The sequence below is a fragment of the Ambystoma mexicanum genome, chromosome 3p, assembly GCF_040938575.1.
Source record: "Ambystoma mexicanum isolate Mex_15411 chromosome 3p, UKY_AmexF1_1, whole genome shotgun sequence".
NCBI classification, from domain to species: Eukaryota; Metazoa; Chordata; class Amphibia; order Caudata; family Ambystomatidae; genus Ambystoma; species Ambystoma mexicanum.
The window spans coordinates 222,666,901-222,688,137 of NC_090925.1; the positions used below are offsets into that span (position 1 = coordinate 222,666,901).

General features: G+C 44.4%; 1 protein-coding gene across 2 annotated transcripts in view; it reads right to left on the reverse strand.

The window, feature by feature from the left end:
- LOC138580291 (pleckstrin homology domain-containing family G member 6-like) overlaps positions 1–21,237 on the reverse strand; it is a 365,164-nt gene that overhangs the window by 23,326 nt on the left and 320,601 nt on the right. The gene's annotated exons all lie outside the window — the stretch shown is intronic.

The following is a 21,237-nucleotide window of genomic DNA, read 5'->3' on the forward strand; positions in this document are numbered from 1 at the left end:
GCAGTGACAGCCCCCATTGTTTTCCTCCTGGGCTTGTGCTTCAAAATTCATGTTCTCATGGATGCGTTGACACAGGATGTTGCAAAGTAAGAAAGTATGTTCATTGTGAGTGAAGGTCACCAGCTTTGAATTTTTGCTTGGGAGCTCGGAGGCCCACGCGTCCCACGCACAGTATAAGTTTCTATGGTTTTTTGACCTTGAGAGACAGGGACCATTCCAAAAGAGATTGAATCGAAGGGGAGTGTAATAACGTATGATATGTTAAAGTTGTCCATTCCGAAACTGGACCTAGTTACATATAAATTCAGTTCATGAAAAATCGTTGACACGAACGGAGGAGTCTGCATTACGGTCTGCTTTACGCCAAGAGAATGGAAATGCCGAATATAATGTAAGTTTCTCTTTAGACGATTTTATATCGAAATACGAATAGCTGACCGTTATTGCTGGGTTACATTGTTCTGTGTGGAATATTGCAATGAAGTGCTAGTACAACCTTTGTGTGCTGGGCTATCTACCGGGCACATGGGCAGGCCAGCATCGAGACGCATGTAGACCACCACTGGTTTCCCCCTGGTTCTATGTTAATAAATCATTACATTGTGTGTGCAGCTCGAATTGTTGCCCCAGTTTACGCATTACGTTTAGAGTGCAACATACTCCATTGCACTATACTCGGAAGCAAATAACGTAGTACTTTGATATTCCACGTTGTATTCTCTTGTTTCACATTGTGTCACCTCTGTGCTAATAAAGAAACTGATTAATTGTAATAAAGATTGGCTACTGAGACACATTTCTATTTTTATGTTTTGCAAACAGGTACATCGTGCCATTCTGCGATTGTCTTCTATTCCAGACCCCGACCGATGGATTCTTCAATCGACAGCTGCAGCTACATGTCAATCACTGTATTTACTTGACCACTTTTTGGGATGACAGACAAGGGCCAATATGCCCCTACGCGGTACCAGCGATTAGGAGCAACATAACAACATTTTACAGTGGTCTAGTGCCAAGTTGATGCACCAGCCTTGCAATTCACTGTACAACCGAAGTGCTTCATTTAGCCAAAACGAACACCCTGTGCACCAAAAAGGAACAGCGCGTGACTCGCGATAAACATTTGCGGATTTGTGGATTGAGAGCAAAGGAAAAAAGTCCTGTTTTGATTGAATATGTCAGACGCCGAATGTTATCAAAACATTTAATGTGAAATAAATGTACTTTACCAATTATACAGTCTTTCTGTTTCCTTTTAAAGTACAGTTTCATATTCCTAATAGTGACGTGCTGTGCTGTGAGACGATGTGTGTTGTTTTCCGGGTTCCGCGTCTAGTCGCGTAGGTGACAACTGGGCACGTTTGGCTATGCTGCCCAGTAACGTCACAGAGAGAGGAGGAGAATATCAATGATTTGGTGATGTCAGGCTCAGGGGCGGGGGATATGATTTAGTGCTGCAAAGGCAGGTCATCCAGGGCGATGCGGCAAGTGATAAGATTATGACAAGATGGCCGTGCCCTGCTGCCTGATTTCGCTTGTGTTCAAGAGACGAAAACTCGGGTAAGGTGCATAGGAAATGTTTGGACGATCGATCGACTTATGGTTAAAAACACATGGGCGAACCATAGGGACAATAATATTTCTGACCGAACCATTCCTTTAATGAACACGCTGTTCTCATCACTGTAGCTCTGAGAATGCCATAGACTTCTGTGGAATAAAACATGGGAAACCGAGGGTTGAATTCTATTCAAATATACCCAGTGTGTTACTACTGTGGTAGAGATATGGGGCCTTACATTGGGGTTTAATTTAACTTGCAGAGAGCCACATTTATACTTTGCTACAATCTTGCTTGCTGTCTACTGTTACCCACGCAAAATATCTGTGGGGTCCCACAATCAACACATCTAAGTGACCTGATCAGCACCCTAGAACTTTCAATGGTTTCTCACAGGTTTTCTTTGAACATAGTAAATACCGAAACCAAGAGCAATCATTCACATAGTGTCAGTCACATAACCTAGAAACTCCATGTCGCATAACCCCAAAACTGGCACATCCCCCACAAACGGTCACCTCCTCCTCAGCATCCGCAAACTCACTGTCACATAAAATACAAAATGACCGCATTATTCACAGACTGACTGTAGCAATAGCACAAACCTGCTTGTACTTAACTCACAAATGTACTTGCACACGATTTACCAATTCCCTCTCACATAACATACAAACCCATCATATGACTACCTACAAATTCATTGTCACATCACCCACATATTCTGGCATGTCGCCCACATGTTCACAGTCATATTACCCAGAAAATGACCGTTCTAGCACTGAAACAGTGAAACTGATCAACATCAGACTTGTAAGATGACCATAACATCACGTGTTGACTGTCAAAATGCCTTGCTACTCGCCTTCACATTATGTACCCAATCATTTGACATTGGCCATAACCACTATCGTATTACTGACAATGTGAAAAATCACATCACTACAAACCAACCATTACATCATATATAAAATCCCCAACACCTCATCCACAAGAGGAACAATACAGCACGCAAACATCCACTGCACATTCCCTGCAAATTCAGTGCACACCATAGATGTATTGACTATTAAACCACCTTCAATTTGACTGTCACGTCACCCACAAATCCACTGTCAGATCTCTGGCAAGGTAGCCAACACATGACTCAAAGGTTAACGATTGCAACACTCAAAAATTCAAGCCACACTGCTGTAGAGCATGGACAAACTCACTATATAACATGCAAACATCATCCCTCTCACCACAAAAGTATTAGTTCACCGCACAACCTGATCTTACTAACCCACAAGGTCACCTGTGCAAAATCACCCATTCAATGATGCAACTCACTCTTAATGCGCCCTCACCTTACACGCCCTGCCTAACTCACTGTCACCAAAACGAGCCCTTATACCTGCAGACAACATCCATAAATAGACCTAATTAGTCAATAATTGCAAAGTAAAAACACAAACTCTGCATCACCGTCCACCTCACCATTTACTTCCACCCCTGAAATCGCTGCTCAGCCAAGCAGGTCACCTCAAATTGAGAACCATAAACTCAACCCACATACATTTGAAAGCCAATGACCCCCTCATGCATTATCTCCATTCTCACTACCCTGCACGAGCTCAACAAACCAACCATGCACTGTCGCCAGTCTCACTACAATCCATGAGCTCCTCAGCCGAAACATATGTATCTCAAGTTCTACATAGACCCATGGGTTCACCCACTCAGCCATGCAACATCTATTGAATCTTTAACACCACCAAGCTCTCCCACAATCCCATAGTATTTCCAGATTTGCCCGATGAGTTCATCGAGCAGATCAGGCAATATGTTGAGTCCAGCTAACCTCCATTAATTCACCCAACCAACAATGAATTATCTTAAAACTACAAACTCACCCACCCAATCATATCACTCCCAATAACCATTAACCAACTCTTCCACATCTCTTCCACTCCTAAAAGGCTGCATATCCCTTCAGCATTCCCATTAACACAGTTCTGCCTTTGTCTCCTCACCTACAATCATCTTTTTCACAAGTGTATGGTCTGGTCGCTTGTCATGTTCAAGTTTCTTAAATTGTTTCTGTAATTTGCTTGGTTTGGGTTCTCTATGGCCTATGTGTAATCCTCTCCCCTTCCCCGGGAGTCACCAACATATTGGGCGACATACCCTACAGGAAAGCCTTGACCCCATGGTTGCAGAACTAATTGTTGAGAAGAAGGGTCAGTTTGGATGTGCTCTTTAGAAGACATACCGTGTCCCACGAGGCTTACTGTTGCGCAGCTGCAAATTGGATAAAAGGTCTCTGGTAAAAGCCCATAAACTAGAAGGTGCCACATGGGGAGTGTTGGAAAAGCAGGGACTGGTAGCTCTACCCATGGGTATTTAAGAATTAACACAGATAGAGATTAATCAGTGACCAGTCAACCACGTTCCTGGGGAAATAAGAGAGGCTTCTGAATAGCCTGTGACTGAGGGGCTTCTTATTATGGAGTATGAGTGCTCTCTCACTGTTGCCACACAGAGAGGTCCCCTGCTTAAATGAAGCATTTCTTGAGCCCTTATACAGAACCCACAGTGTACGCCTCTGGAGGAAGATGAGGCACCACGACCCATCAGCGACTCTGGGACCGAACAGATAATAAACACAGTAGCAACAGAAGGATGGCCAGAATCCAAGATGGATGCAGAGAGAAATATACCAGAGCGTTATAATCATGAGGCCAGCCTGCTTCAGTCTTTATTTTAGGGGCTCTGAACGTCGCTATAACACAGGTTTTCTCTATCCAGGTTCCATACGGCTAGATTATAAAATACAATGATATTCTGGTGAGGCACCATATCCCCGAAACAGTTTCGCCTAAATGAATACCCAAAACATGCTGTGGCGCCTCTCCGTAGACATCACAGTTTTAAACCCTGAGCCAGAGGTCCTGAAAGGCATCCAGTATCTTTCTTCCACAAAGCAATTGGGGACAGCTCAACTTGAGGTAACAGTGCCCCAAAAGCTGGAAACCTTTGATTTTTGACATATGTCTTCTGCAGAAAATAAATCTCCCCCTTCCCAAGTGTCATTTGAAAGACTTGTATCCGCTAGCTGAGCAGCAGAACAGATCTCAAACCGCAGACTGAATAGAGAATACTTGAGAAGACGTATTGTGAAGAACTGGTAGTGATCGGGTGTGCTGGGCGTAACAGTGGAAAGGAAGAGACGGTGAATAACGAGTGGTAGATTCTAGATTGTAAAGTGAAATAAACACAGTGATAAAGCAAGTGGAATCTTTCGGGAAATAACAACTGTACTCACGACTTAGGTGAAATAGGACCTATGATGCGGCATACTTTGAAGTCAATATGGATAGGTCGGAGCAAGGACATCCACATGGGAGGAGTTTGATGGGGCGCCAAGAATATGAAACATTGGTCCTGGGAAAAGGGGTTCAGCTGGAGATTAGTAAAAAAAAGGTGGCATAACAGCTCCTCTTTCTACCTACCGAAAGCACCATGAACCATCAAGAGGAGGGCTGAAAATGATCATGGACTCTTGAATTATGTGATGTCCTGCCAGATATTGCAGAGGTGGAGATCTTGCAAACAAATCATCATCTGGAATGAAATTTGCTGATTACAGCAAAAACACAATTTAGAGCGAACAAGATAAACTTAGAGGGCCTTCTTATTAGTATGGGAGACTTACATTAATACTGATTTACTTCTTTTCAAAGAATTCAGGGGGTCCATCAACAAACATTCTCACTCGGTGAAGAGCCATTGACCAATCAGGTGGCTGGAACAGCAGGCTAGAATATACATTCTCTGCCTGCTGTTCCAGCCACCCGAGGCACCATTTTTATATTTTTTATTTATGTGAGGAGGGAACAGGGAGCCTCTCCCTGTTGCCTCCCTACCCCCATGCCTCCCCAACCAAACAAAACCTCTCCTCACCCCCTCAATTCCTTCCCACATACCTGTGGGAGGGGAGCTTAGTTTCTTTTTTTTTTCCTTCAGAGATTGTCATCACTTACATTGCCAGTCTCCAGAGCCGTTTGCACCCCAGATGAACCCCGGGGGCTAATGGCTTTCATGCCCCCGGCAGGAGATCGGACATGGCCGGTAATGGCCCAGAGCCTGAGCCGAGGCCCTCGCTTTACTCGGGCCCCTATCATGGCTCGGGCTGGCGGGCCGTTACCGGTTATGTTCACACTCCCGTTGCGGCATGAAAGCCATATAAGTCAGGGCAGAAAGAACTATAAAGGTATTCATGAAAATAAAAGACAGAACAACAGACTAAATAATGTCATGCAATGTGCAAAGTAAGCAGCCACCTGTTTACAATTGATTCATTAAAAGTTAGTAGAATTTCAGTATGCAAGAAAGAGGCCCTGGAGAAATTCAAATATCAAAAAATAAAAAATACTTTTGTAGCCATCCAAAAAAAGAGCAACCCCGATATACTGCCATTCCAATACATTTTGATTGCCAATTTTACAATTAGGTTTTGTAATATACATATGTATATATATTTAAGGAAAATACCTGAGTTGAAGTGCAGTTAAGATGACCAAACCTAATGCAACAAACACTAGAAATTCAGCGCATTGGGAAACTCGGGACCGGTTTAACTTGGCACATTCTCGTTGATCCCCCTCATAATACCATAAACCCCATAACACCATTTTGTATGGCATTGTGAATCCCTTCTCTTATAATATGTGTGCTCTTGGGATTCCAACAGGAATGCACCCAGTTAAGCCAGTCGTGCATTTCCCAATGCACTGAATTTCAAGGGTTTTGTTGCTTTAAGTTTAGTCACGTTAACTGCACTTCCAACAATATATTTTTCATTGAATTTCAAGGGTTTTGTTATACCATAGTTTTTTCCAGTGCCACTAGCCATGTGTCACACCTCAGGGAACCTGGCGGCTTTGGACTAAATGGAAGCTGCGCCCTCCATTGCTGGTTCCATCACGTACGGCGAAACGCAGAGTACGGGTCTAGTCTTTTTGTTCAACGCACTCCGATGCCGGCTCTTTAGCCTCCCACTTCCGGTGTCGGATGCGTTGCAACGTACAGTTACTCCTGTTCGCCTGCGCTGCCGTACTCTTCGAGTTCTCTCCTCAGACCTTTGGCTATTTCCCTATTTTCCCGTTATTTTTCCCTTTCTGTTTTCCAGCTACTCTTCCACGCTTCCGCTTACCTCGCCCTTCCTCCTTCTACTTTTCCGTTCCTGTCTTCCTCCCGTCCTTTCCTCCCGTCTTGTGTTGTTTTCCCTCTTGCTCGTATACTTACTCTCTTTTCTACTGCGCCCCCCCCCTTTTTCAGCCCTTTGCCTTTCTGTGTACCGACCTCTGCCTGTCCAGCGGATTGCTTTGCCTCTTCCTTAGCGGTTTGGTGCTACCGGAACTTTATCCTGTATGACCCTGGTACTTCGCTACACCGGATCACGTCTTCCTTCATCTCCTGGACTCTGTTGTTACCAGTCTTTCCTCTATGATTGCTGCCCCTGGAGTTTCCTGATCGTGACACCTCGCTTCAGCAGAGGAGTACCATACTGGGGTTTTTCGTGCCACAGGCTTTTTCCCCACTGTCCGACGGCCGAGGAGGGTAGCCACAGCTCACCCATTGGGTGTCACTGTGGCGTCCTTCCACGGTCGTCCCTACCTACATAAAAAAAAGGTGAAGACTTGAACCGAGGACAACCCGGAGCTGACATTACGCCGGAAACTCAGAGGTGAGGTGGAAGGGGAGGACAGGGAATCAGACTCTTCACAAGAGGAAGAGGACATAACGGATCTTTCTGACACCATGGCCTTCGACCGTGCCCACTGTACATTTTATTCGGTGGCACGGGCCATGGCCTTCAGCGTGGCCACTAACCATGGCCATAGGCCATACACACTGTACTTTTTTGAAATCACTCCCTGCTCACTAGCCACATGGTCTTTGGCTGTGCCCACTTTATATTTTACAACACTTCCAAGCCTTCAGTCCTTTAAAACGCTATCAAGCCACTGGTCATGGCCATCACCCCTGACCACACTGTAGCTGTATAAATATCAATTTGAAAAAAAATATTTTCTCCAGATCCACAGCTATAATATCAATGCAATACAGATAGCCGGAATCATCCATAGTTTTCATATAGCCATGATTATTGGGAAAAACTGCAGAAATCAAACATGTTCCCTTGGACCCTGTGATGAATGCAATGGAGTCATCACAAATTCCCCGTCTGTGAACTCCTCCCATGTGCCAGGCGAAGGCAGCCACTACGGCTATATGAGGGAGGAACTCATTGGAGAGGACAGCCACAGGGGAGATGTCATGGTTTCATTGGATGAGATATGGTATATCCCATTTGCTCATGAAGATGACCTATTGATACCCAATACCCTAATGGCCTATTGCCATGCATATATTCGCCCCTTTAGGGAAAATAGAGAAACATTTTCCCAAAAACCTTTAGGCCAAATTTCCATCCCTGTTCTAAAAAGTAAAAACTCCAAGAATACCTTTTCCAGTTCTAATTTGCCTACATATAGAATTGTCTTATCATATGCAACCATTGAGAGTGGTTTCTCAAGCAATCTGCATTAGTTAACAACAATGGACTCCAATTCCCACAACCACCCAAGTACTGGGACGAGGACGAAGAAAGGAACGATGCAGAGCAGAAATAGCCTTAGGCATGCTAATTGCTTTCAGAAGGCACCTGTGTGAGGGACATTTAAAGATGGAAAACAAACTATTGGAACCTGCTGTTTGGGAGAAGGTGTTGCATCTCTCCCAGAGGTGCGTGGAAGATGGAAGCACGAACCAGTGTGGCAGAGCCAAGGGGCTCGCCAGCAAAGCGGAAGAGGAACGTTTTGAGAGCAGGATTTGACGCAGAGACGACAGGAAGCAAGAGAAGATTCCTGGGAGTTCGGCAGCTGGAGAAAGCAATGTTACACTTACCGGGATCTGAAGGAAGGCAGGTGTGCAGAAGCAGAGCTATGAGACAACCGGAAAGACGTGGAAGTAGTTCAGAGCGGAAAGCATTTGGCAAAGTTAAGCTGCGTATCGTGAACAGGACCAAAGTCCTGGCAGGGATACCATGCAGATGTAAATCCAGTGGACTTCCCAAGAAAGGACTGTGCTTGTTGAACAAAGGTTGTGGAAGTAAAAAGAATTGCTACTTATGAATATACAAAGTCCTGGCAAGGAAGTATAACAGGCATTCTGAAGTGGATAAAGAGTCCCGGCACAGGAGCAATTCTACAGGAAGTCCAGTGAAAGGACTGCGTTTGTCAAACCAAGAATCATTGGTGTTAAAGAAGAATCCAGGGCAAGGGAATAAACCTTTGGAACCAACTCTTGTCACTCTTGGTGAATTTTGTGTTAAGAAGGAACTTTTTGAAGAAGGAACCATACAGCTAAGGACCTTTGTAACTAACAGGACTGTTGTGTGCCAAGAAAGACACAAAGAACTGTTAGACTAAGAGGTATGTAGTTATTATATCGAAGAAAGAAAAACAAAGGAAATAATACTGAAAAAATAACAAAAATTAAATATGTGGGAGGTGGGGGTAAGGGGATATAAATTGTGGGGGTGGTTTGGGGTGGGGTTAAACACGTGGGGAAATAGGGGGCTTGTAAGGGGGGTGGGACTCAATTTAAAAACAAAACAAATTCAATATTTTTTTTTCAGTATTATTTCATTCACTATTGTTTGAATTGTTATAATCACATGTGACCAGACCAAGATACACTGACATATCATTGAAGAATCCAGGGGAAGGAATCACCCGCTGGAACCAAGGTTCTATTACCTTGGAGAACATTTATGTTGGAGCTGTTCTATTTTTCATTTATGAACACTTATTGCAATCACCAAGTTAAAGACATTTCCCTTCTCATCTTATTATTTGGCTCGTAGTGTGAGGGTCAGGATAGAATATTCGGACACAAGGACAGATTTTGATTTTGACATCTGTACTGTCTGGCATGAAATGATTACGGAGTCGGGGGGCTATGCGGGGTTAACTATGTTTATTTTGTACACGTCAATACATTAACATGGGAGGGATATAAGGAGGAGGGAGTAAGCGTCCGCCGAGCCGCCTTGGCTCCCAGCTATTGTCCTTCAAACCTCCGTTCTGATTCCAACACGCAGCAGGTGTCCGCAGCACGCTCCAAGCGGAGAATACAGCAGAGCAGAAACGTAGTACAGATGCTACAACATCCTGACACAAACACATCCTAAGTTTTTGGTTTTAGAGCAAGGTCAGAGGGGCCTTTTCCCAACCCGTTTTATATTAATAAAAGTCTTTAACCAAAAACATGCCAACTTTGTGTCCGGCTTTCATTTCTGATGCCTCACAACCCCTACTCAATTACCAAGTGCCCTTATGCAGATGGCAAGGCCCCCCCCCACTCCCAACAACTCCCAATTTGCCTCCCCAACCCTCTCCCATACCCCTAATACACTTGTTGTTCCGTTTGATGCAAATTGCTTTCCCAATCTCGTTTTCTCTGATAGCTGCATTTTTTGGACACGATAACCACGGTTACAGGAAAACGTGCTGCAAACTCGGTCCCTAGCTTCACATGGTGGCCTCTGCCTCCCTCTCAACCCACCTCCTCCCTGAAGCCATTTCACTGTTTTTCCTCCTACAACTGCCATTTTTCTGCTTTTCGTTTTCCAACAAGCGTGGGTTTAGAAGTCACTATCCTTGGCGGATATTCCATTTCTGAAAAGCCTCATCCTGCAAAGCACTATGGGATGGTTACATGTGATTACAACAAATCAAAAAATAGTGAATGAAATAATACTGAAAAAATAATGTTTTTTTTAATTGGTGGGCCCTGCCTAAACCCCCCAGTTCGACATGCTTTTAACCCCACCCGAACCACCCCCCCCACTTTATAACCCCTTATATTTATTTTTCATAATTTTTAGGAATTATCTCATTCGTTATTTTTCTTTTTGATATAATCATTGCATACCCCATGGGAGATATATCTATTTTTTTGGGGACGGGGGCTCCCCCTTCTCCATCAAATAATTAAAAAAGTACTGGATGCAATAACACCAAATCAGAAAAGGATCGCCAGTCAATCGTGACACAATGCCAGAAGGTGGAGATGAACTCAGAGGTGGCATTTTAACAATGATCTTTATTTAAAATAAAAGAAAATTAATAACCGTCCTTAGCTCTAAGGGAATGTACCTAAAAGAAAAGGAAAACTTGGGTGCACATTATCAGAATGTCCAAAGCAACTGTCCACGTCTTCATCCATAACTTGTACCCTAGCCCTAGTACAAACTATATGAAAACCGAAACCAAAAAGGTGTTTCTAGGAGGATGACTCCCTCCTACATGCATCAGGATTTCCTTTCCACACGTTCCTTTCTACTGAGATGATAGACTTGACCAGGGAGAATGTCTCCCTTCTCCCAGTTCAGTTCTTCAAGCAAATGATGTAGTTCATCGTGGAGTTTCTGTAAAGGAATTTTACACATTCTGTCGTCCGCCAAAAATATGTTCCTGCTTTTGCACAGTTCTGTGGACTTATGTCTGTCACTGAGGGTGAGGCCTCTCGCTCCCAATTCTACTTCCTTATTGTGACAACAATGTCTTCTGGTTACCACCCAAGATCCTATCCCTGCCTACGAGTGTGAATGGGCCTGGACCCCGTCTCTCACACGCCCACCCTCGTTACAGTGCCCATACTCCCTGTTACCTCTGAGGACCTCTGTGTATGGTATTCTCTCAGTCATGGGTCGACTATTGTGGTGGTCCAGCACCTCTTGATCGCTCTCTCTTCCTGGTTACTTCTGTGGCATCTCTGTGTCTTGGGGCTGCCTGCATTTTCGGCATTTTTAGGGGACCAAAGGCCCATCCTGGCTTCGAGATTATGCCACGGCCTCGCCAAACATCTATTGTCTGGTTCCCTGACCCACCTCCGGCTTGAGGCTATACCACTGCCACACCAGTCATAACTGTGACAGTTCCTTGGAGTCTCGGTACAGGTCCACCCGACCCACCTCCAGCTTGAGGGTGTTCCGCTGCCTCGTCAACCATCACTGTCGCGGCTCCTTTCTGTCTCAGTATATGGAGGCCCAACTCACCTCTAGCTCAAGGTTTTACCACTGCCTCGCCTTCCTTTGGCTTCTCGTTCTTACACACTCCGCTGTAAGCCTTCCTTGCTGCGGTCATGCCGGCTTCCTCTGCCATCCAGTTGGAACGTCCCTTTTCCCCGCTGTCCTCGAGGTCCGGCTGGGCCAGTTTGACGGCCATGTTGGTTTCTCCTCTGGTTTTTTAAGGTCTGCTGGTTGGAAATGAGGTTCAGAGTCTCTGAATGGTTTCCCAGGATTAAGCCTCACACCTCCTTGACTTCTACTAATCTTAGTAGTTGGAATTAGATTGGAGTTACGATATTTCATGTGGGAAGTTGTAGATATGTTGTGCATATTGGGGATGGGATTTGGAACGGAAAACGGGTGTGACTACTCAGAATAGACATACCTGTCACCAACGGGGAAATCCTCCCCTGACAGAACCTCGCACATTGCACTGCCCCCAGGGGAGATTTTTGAATAGCGGTCGCACAGCCCTGGCCTGAGAGTAGAGGGATCCCCGCTGGGGAGAAGTGACGCCATTCATAGAATCGTCACACAACGCTTCATGCCCAAGTTGTTTCAGACCTGGTCCGATTCCATCTAGCAGTTTTTGGCGGAAGGGGCTGCCCCGACTCCCAAAATTATAGCTATATCTACCATGGTCATTTGCAGCAGAGAGGCTGTTCAGAAATGAAAAAAAACACTGATCATTTTGTTTAGGTGCGAGAGACATTTGCAGATATTTTCGACATTTCCGTGAATATTCAAAAACAAAGTGGAAAAAATGCCTTTTGGAGGAGGGGAAGGGATTAAATGGAATCAGGCTAGAGGTGGGGAGGGGGAAAGAAGACACCATGTGAAATTGGGGAGTTCGGGTGTGGGGGGAGCTGGGAACCAAGTTCAGCGCTCAAACATTTTTGCGTATTCAGGGTTCTTTTCTCACATTCTGTTTGTGTTTGCATATTCGGTGAAGCGGAAAACGAGATCAGGAATTGAGGTGTGTCACGTGTATAATAGCTGCAAATATTCTCAAAATATTCAGGGTTATTTGTAGTCCATTGCTAATATAACCACGTTTATGGGAAAACTTTTTTTTTTTTTTAAAGAGAGAGTTATAAAAATGTAATTAATACAAAAGCAATTGGAATTGTACAGGTACAGTGAAGTGTGGGGTTACCTATTGGGGCAACATGTCCCGGGGTGCAATATGGACCTGGCCAGTGAGCACGAAGGCTGTGCTCACTGGACAGGGCTGAAAACCCTGGATAGTGGGCCCGAAAGACATATATAGTGACCATGGCCTAAGGCCATAGCCACCTAGTGGGATCAAAAGAAACATATTGGGGGAACAGGTACAGTGGGCACATCCCGAAGGCCATGACTAATGTCTTGGTAGTGGCCAGTGGGCCCGAGCGACATGTATAGGGGAGTGGGTCCAAAAGAAACATATTGGTGGAACATGTACAGTGGACACGGCCAAAGGCCTTGGCTAGTGTGGCTGGTAGTGTTTTAACAAATACAATGGACAAGGCAGAAAGGCTGTGCTTACTGGCTAGGGCTGAAGGCCATGGCTAGTGAGTCCGAAAGCCATATATAGTGCCAATGACCGAAGACAAGACCGTGGACACCTTGTTGGCCCAAAAGAAACATATTGAGGAACGTGTACCATGGATACGGCTGAAGGCCATGGGTGCTGGCCATGGCTAGTGGCCTGTAAAAAAATATAGGTGATCACAAACCCTTGAAATTCACTGAAAAAAACGGTTGATGTCCCCCATAATGCTATGTCCCCAATAATGCCATTTTGTATGTCATTATGAAACCCTTATCTTATAATATGTATGCACTCATGGGCTTTGCAACGGGAACGAGCCGAGTTAAACTGGCCAAGACTTCGACCATCTGCCAAATTTCAAGGGTTGTATTGCGTTAAATCTGCACAACTTAACTGAACCTTAACTAAGTATTTTGGAGTGAATATATATTTATATAAATAGATATATATTTATACACATATATACACACAATTATCTTTTGAAAGGAGTGTGCAGATTCTTATGAATCACCAAGGAACACAATAAATCAGTACTTAATGGCTGTCAATTATATGCCCCATATGCCAACAGTGTGCTGCCTATAGAATTTTGGAGGGGTAGACATTAACAACCATCTACATTATCACTGAAGCTTCTGAGTGACATCTGAAGGACTTTGAGATCAAGACTCGAGTTGTCGATAATGTTAGAATCCGGAGGAGGAACATATTCATTTAATTGATAGTCACACATCTTTAATTTTATCTTGTGTATGCCCCCAGTGTTACCCTCTGCTCTGTCCCCATAGAGCAAAGACAATTTTTATCATCACTTCACCCACTTATCTTACCCCCACCCACAAAGCCAAAAAAAGACTTAACCCCCTGCCATCATCATTGTCCTCCAGTCCAACTCCAAGGGAAAGAGGTCCCTGGTGGTCTGCCATCCTCCTATACCTCCCTCTTGTTTGCGCCCCATCCCTGAAAGCAAAACATTGAGCCTCATTACGAGTTTGGTGGTATCTGGGCGGTATTACCACTGGCTTACAAGTGGTGATGGCGGTTTAAATCCCCATTGGTTTTTAGTCCACAGGACTCAATGGGGCATTTTCATTGGAATTACTGCCACAGTGATTCCACTGTGGTAATTCCGGTGAAATTTGCCAGAAAGCTGGCAGATTTCCCCCCAGCTAATGGTTGGAGGTGAATCATCCAACTTTCCACCAAACCTATAGTTTGGTGGTGCAGTAATGCGTCGGTATACAGCAATACAGCTGCATTTAATGAGACACATTGGGCCTCATCACGAGTTGGGCGGTAACGCCGGCGCTATTAGCACTGGCGCTAATAGCCCTACCACCAAACCCCCCGGTGCTATTAGCGCCAGATCACGGGTTTGGCGGAAGGGTTATTGCCCATTCCTCATTGGGCCCTTTCGGGAATTCCTCATTACCCATTGGGCTCAATGGGGAAAATTTGCGCTATTACCGCCGGCAGATTTCCACCCAGCGGTAATCGCACCGAAAATCGGCAATCTTGTCACTGATTTCCCCCCAGCTCAGAGCTGGGGGGAAATCCGCCAAAGCCATGATCTGGCGGTCCCTTAAATGCAGCGGTAATAGCGCTACCGCTGCATTTAAGGGTTACCGCCAGACGCGTGATGAATCCCATTATCTGGTGTGTTGTCAACATAACAAAAGTTCTTTGTTTTTGCCACTCCCCTCCAAGTAGCAGAGAAGTATCTGACATCCTCCCACCCTCAGCTTTCCCTCCCCTCGTTGTAGCTGCTCAATGCGGTTTCCTAAATTAAAGTGCTGGAGCTATAGAGCACTCATGGCCGCCGCCCAAAGGGACGACATTAAGGAAAACCACACTCTGCAGGAGGCCTCCTACACAGAGGCCATCTTCTCCATATTGCCCTACTCTTTCAGAGCGTGGCAGTAATTGGCATGTTTCTATGTCTTGCTTGCAGCTCAGGGCTGTCTCTTTGCTAATCTCGGCAATTGGCCTCTCAATGTCACAGGACCATGAAGGCAATGTGGAAAGCATGCTTACCATTCCCTGCTTTCCTCTGTTTTAAGGAGACTGTAGGGAGCCAGAGAAAATGCCACGTTCCCTTACTGTGATGTCAAGCCCTTGCAAAGTGGCTTTCATTTTTCACTGGTGCGATCTCACAATAGGGGAAACAGCATTTGAAATTTGAAACTGTTGCTAGTGGCTTCCAATGGAACCCATACACAACATAATTGTTCTACCCTTTCTGCAGAAGAGCACAGAGTGTCACATAATTGCAGTGACCTGGACTTGAATACAATGCTCGCACAGTGCTTACTCTTCTACATGTTCCTTCTCAGTTGACAAGCCTGGAGGTATTGTAATGAATTCAATAGAGTCACCACTAATTCCCCGGCGGGAACCTCCTTCCATGTGGCCAGGGGATGGCATTCATTACCTGATCTTGACCCTGGGTCAGCTTTCTGAGGGAGCATCACAACGGAGGGGACAACTACCCGGGATATGTTAGGACTTCATTGGATGAAACACCACAGTATCCACCTCTTACCCATAAGGAAGACCGCCAGAAATCCAAGACCTTAATGGCATATTGTCTGCCAACTGATCCCGCCTCTAAAGGAAGTCAAGAAACCTTTTCTTTACACTATTCTGGTCAGGGCCCCATCTTTGACCCAAACACCCATAACACTTTTTTCTGATGTGCCTTTATGTGAAATCTCTGAGAAAAACCATCTAAGAGTCCAAAGACATCCATTGACTCCATCTCCCATTAACATCCAAGTACTGAGACAAGGGGGAGGATGAGGGAGTTTGTGCAAAGTGACAGGAGCTTGATGTACAACATGCAGTCTAGTTATTTTTCCAAGTCTTTAGTGCGAAGGACATTTAAAGATGGAAACTGCACAATTTGAAATAGAAGTGCGAACAGTGCAGGAGTAAACATTGAACCCTAGGCTGAGGCTCTCGAACGCAAGGCACGCGGACAACTGTGGCAAAAGGAAGAAGGCCACAGGGACAGAAGAAGAAATTCTTTGTGTGAGAAAGAAGCACCGTGGAGACACTGGGGGCTGTGCGGGAGCTGCTGGTGCTTGGGCCGCTCGAAGAGAAAGCCTTCTCCAATCCGGACCAAACAGGAAAGTTGGCGTGTGACTGCGGAGCCACGCAAGACACTGAAAGAACATCTGCAAACAGGGTCGGACTGGGACAAGAAATAGGCCCGGTGACCCAAAAAAAAGTGCCCCCCCCATTGCCTCAAAAAAGTGACCCACCCCTCGCCTCATGACCCTTGACCTCTGATGACATCACCGGAAGTGATGCCATTTGACCCCACCCCAAATTGACATCCCGGGAAGTGATGAAACACAACCTTTCACCCCTTGACGAAACAGGAGGTTTCATCAAATAGCATTGTTCCTAAGCACACAAAATTATTGTGAATCCAAGCAGACATCCAAGGCCAAATGATAATATGTTATTGTATAGCACTTATGCTTAAGCTCTTTTTTATGGAACAAATATGCATACAATATCACCCAACCTGTGTAGGTACTCATTTATCGACTTAAGAAGGATGAAAGGCTTTTTGGAAAAAAAAATGTGAAAAAAAATTATATTTTTTCAATTTATTTTTTTTAAAACCAGCACAGGCATGGCCAGAAACCGGCCCCCACTCCCCAGGGACGATTTCGGCTTGGCCACGGGCCGAAAGGCCGAGGAGCCAATCCGACCCTGTCTGCAAACTCCAAACTGGAAAGCAGGTGGAACCACACTGCAGAGGAGCAAGCAGAGTGGGAGACACTGGAAGAAACCAGTGAGTCTGCCCAATGCAGCTTGGGACCCCAGGGCATTCCGACAAGCATGCCAACAAATGTTTGAAAGGCATGAAATTGCTAATGCAGAAAATACCCAAAGTTTGTTGGAATGCAGTCAAGGCCATGTACACATTCAAGACCCACAAAGAAGAATGCCTGAATTCAGTCAAGGCAAAGTACAAATTCAAAACCCAATGAGAAGAATGTTTGAATGTAGGCAAGGCAAAGTACAAATCCATGAAATGCCAGTGTGGGGGCAGAAGTGTGAACAAAATATTACCATAGACAGATATGCCAAACACCTCACGGTATATGCTATTGTGGTATAGCCAAATAACTGCAAAATGCATAAGATGTCCTGGCAGGTGAGTACACCAGGCAGTTGAAATTGTATAAAGATTCGTGGCAGTGGAGTATACCAAGTGATCTGCAAAGTTACAAGAAATTCTACAGAAAGATTATTACAGAACTGATTGTTTAGCCAATAACTTTGTGAGTCCAGTGAAGACACAAAGGAGCTGTTATCTAAAGAGACCTTTTTGCCATCCTAGTTAAGAATCCAGGGAAATGGACTGCCCTCTGGATCCAATGGACGTTTCCTTGGAGAACCTTTTTGTTGGAGTCATTCCTATACTTTTGGTTTTGAACACTTTTGCCAACATCAAGTCAAAGATATTTCCTTGCACACTGTATTGTTTTGAATGTAGTGTTAAGGTCAGGATAGGATGTTTTGGACACAAGGATGGCTTTTCAGTTATTGACATCTGGACACAGACAGATGCATAGTTTTTAGTTTCTAGGCAGGGACGTTCCTCTTTATAATATGGCCAGAGAGGCATTTCCCCAAACCATTTTAATTTAATAAATGATTTTATATCAAAACATGACAACTTTGTGTCCCGCTTTCATTTCTGACCTCTCACATATGGGGTCAGGAGTTGAATGCTGACGAGTTGACACAAACTGGAAACCCAATACCAGAATCTTTACTCTCTAATGCAGCCTACTATCCAGCAGTTAGAGGAAGAACATTTGACACTTGAAATTAACCCCCACAAAACAGTCTTAATCATTAAACAATAGATCTTGACAAGATTTGCTTTTCCCATCCATCATCAAAAGCTCTTTTTCATGGTCGACCCTTGTTAGATACCTCCAAGATATTGGACTACAATATTAGACTCCACAGTAAATTAAGCGTCATTGATCAGAGATAGATCTGCCTCCGAGCCCTTTTAGAAATATCAACCCTAGTCTTGGGAGACCCACCCGAGTCCCAGGAAAGCCGGAAGAGCTACTAGATTCTGTTCCTCCACTAGGGATAAATGAACCAATAAAGGTAGACCATCTCCTGAGGTAGATGAAGAGGTATTTTCCTTCCTTGACCAACCAGCTAGAGACCTTAATAAATTCCAATTTGAACTTGAGGAAAAGGTCCAGAAAAGAATAGCGAGATGGTATCCCTAGAGCATCTTTTAGCCCAGCTGACTGCCCGGCAGATCCAGGCAGAGGCCTGATTCCAAGCTGGGCTGGATAGAATTGCAGTATCTTCCCACAGGCCCATATTATCACACAGGGTCTTACAACCCTATAGAGAAGGGGAAGACCTGGGAAACTTTTTCCTCAACTTTGAGCATTTGGCCTGACAATTTCACTGGGAGGATGAATTAAAAACCTATTACCCGGCAACCCTACCAAGAGGAGAAATCCAGAACTGCTATCAGTTGTTAAATCCTCTAGGAATGTCGACTTTTGATGGCATCAAACAAGGGTTGTTGAAAAAGGTGGGCCAAACTGACAATTTTTATAAACAGACGCTCTGAAGTATTAAGTTGCAACCCGATGAACCACCAGTGGAGCTAGGGGCTAGAGTGCAAAACACTGGACCTACTCACATGTTGGGTGCTATCCCAGCGGTAAATCCGCCGGAATACTGCCCAATGCAATTACCGTTACCACCACTTGGTCCGACAGTATTACCGCTGGATCACAAGTGGCAGTAAGTCCCCATTTATTTTAGTCCATAGGATTTAATGGGGCATTTTCAGTGCAATTACTGCGGTGGTAATTGCGCCACAGTAATTGCACCGAAAATGGGCTGACAATCAGCGGATTTACTTCTGGCTCAGAGCTGGAGGTGAATCCTGCAACTTTCCACCCAACTAATAGTTGGGCGGTGTGGTAATGCAGCAGTGACACTATTACCACTGCATTTATACCACACCAAACAACTTCCAATGAGGCCCATTGTTCTCTATGGTCTGTTGCGAAGAAGTTAGAAACACTCGCTATAGAGCAATTAATAAATCCCTTGCCTCCCTACTTGCAAAAGGCGTTTCTTCAGTATAAAACACTTGGCATCATTTGGCATTACATGGCAGGACTTACATGCGATTATAGCACTTCTTTAGTACAAAGCATTTTTTTCGCAATTGTATACAAGTTGATTATTGCTACCTGGCAGATAGCCTGCTTCAAATAATGTGTTTTGACATTACATGGAAATATACTGTGTCTTAAGTATAAACACTTTCTTTTACAATTGTATAAACACAACGGTGTACACACAGACGTTTACTTTATTTACGTTTTGATTTAATAAACACATTGAATGCGAGATACTTTACCTGTGAATGTACAATCTTGTTCTTTGAACTAACAACCTAGCTGAACATATTTGTGACTACTTCCCCATCCATTCTGTTTAAACTCACACACTCAGTGGTTTTCAGATGGTTACCAGGCGCAGCCTGTGTAGATGGTAATCCACAACAATTTGACTTACTTTAAGGTGATAGTGGTAGATCACCTTACCACCTAAACGACAGCAGCTCAACCACTACTCAACTTCCTTTCATATAATTCCAGTTGTGCGCATTCCTGATTAGGGCTTTACTTCCACAAACTCTTTTCGTCATCTAAAGAGTGTCCATAAAGCTGAAGAACCTAAAAAGGACACACAAGTATTTTCCCATCTCCCCTTTCCCCTTTTTGGGTAAAGATAGAAACCAAGACGGTTCTTACAAACCCATGGTGGTGGATCTACCCAAGGGATAAAGGAAGTCTGTGCTAATTAGGTAAAGCTGAGAGATAAGACCTTCAGACGGACGAATCCCAAAACCCAAATCAATGGTGTGTTTCTCGTGTGAGTAACTAGGACATCTGGCCCGACACTGTCCTTCCAATAAGAAAGAAGAACCAATGGAAATTGGCAACATGGTAGGAAAGGACTGTAGGAAGATGATTTAACTGAGGAAGATGCAGAGATTAATAGAAATTTTATTTTCACCAGCGCTCCCTTTAAAACCCATTATTCTGCGCTAGTAAACTGAGTCCCCAACATACAAGTGACAAAGAAAACCAAATGAGAGATTAATAGCGGAGAGAGAGAAAAGTAAATGGCCAAGTACAGAGCCTTCTGCAACCCCAGAGCAACAAAGGTAGAGAACAGGAAGAGTCACTAGACCATGAAACACATTCATGTGTGTTTAGGAAGATGAGAGGAAAACTGGGATAGGGCAGATATGGACATACCAAGAGAAGACAGAAGAGCAAAGAGTCGAATGAAGAAGTCAAGAAGAATAAGAAGGAGATGATTGTTTAGAGCCTGAGAGAAAGTAGACTTGCAAAAGAGCACGGCCTCAAGAATGGGAAGAACGAAGGCCCAACAGTAGAGAGGGGACACGGGAGATATATTCCCGATAAGGAAATGGCGGAGAGCAGACAGAGCATTCCAGAACCTTATAGGAAGAAGAGAGATACAGCAATAATTAGAAGGAAAACAAAAAGCCTGGAGCAGATTTTTTTTATAGTACAGAACATATCAGCATGCTTCAATGAAGACTGAAAAAAGGCAGTGGGAAGAGAGGAGTTAAAAAGAGAAGTCGAATAAGAAAGAAAGTGAAGATACCACCCAAGGAATCAGACCCAAACTAATAGGATAGGTTGAGCAGTAGCCAGTTTAGCCCAATGAAGGGAGAGATTGGGTGCTTCAGAAAGAGGGATGAAGGAAGAATTGGATGACAGTTTACAAGAAGTAGGGGCTGGATGGGGATACGGGAGGAAAAAGGGGAACAGATTGTTAATTTATGTAAAGTAAGAAGAGAAGTCTGATGCAGAAAGAGGAATGCAAAGCAAGATTAGGAGGGCGTAGAGACAGGAATTAAGAAGAGAGAAAAAACGACAATAGGGAGGAGAGAGTGGCGATAAGAGG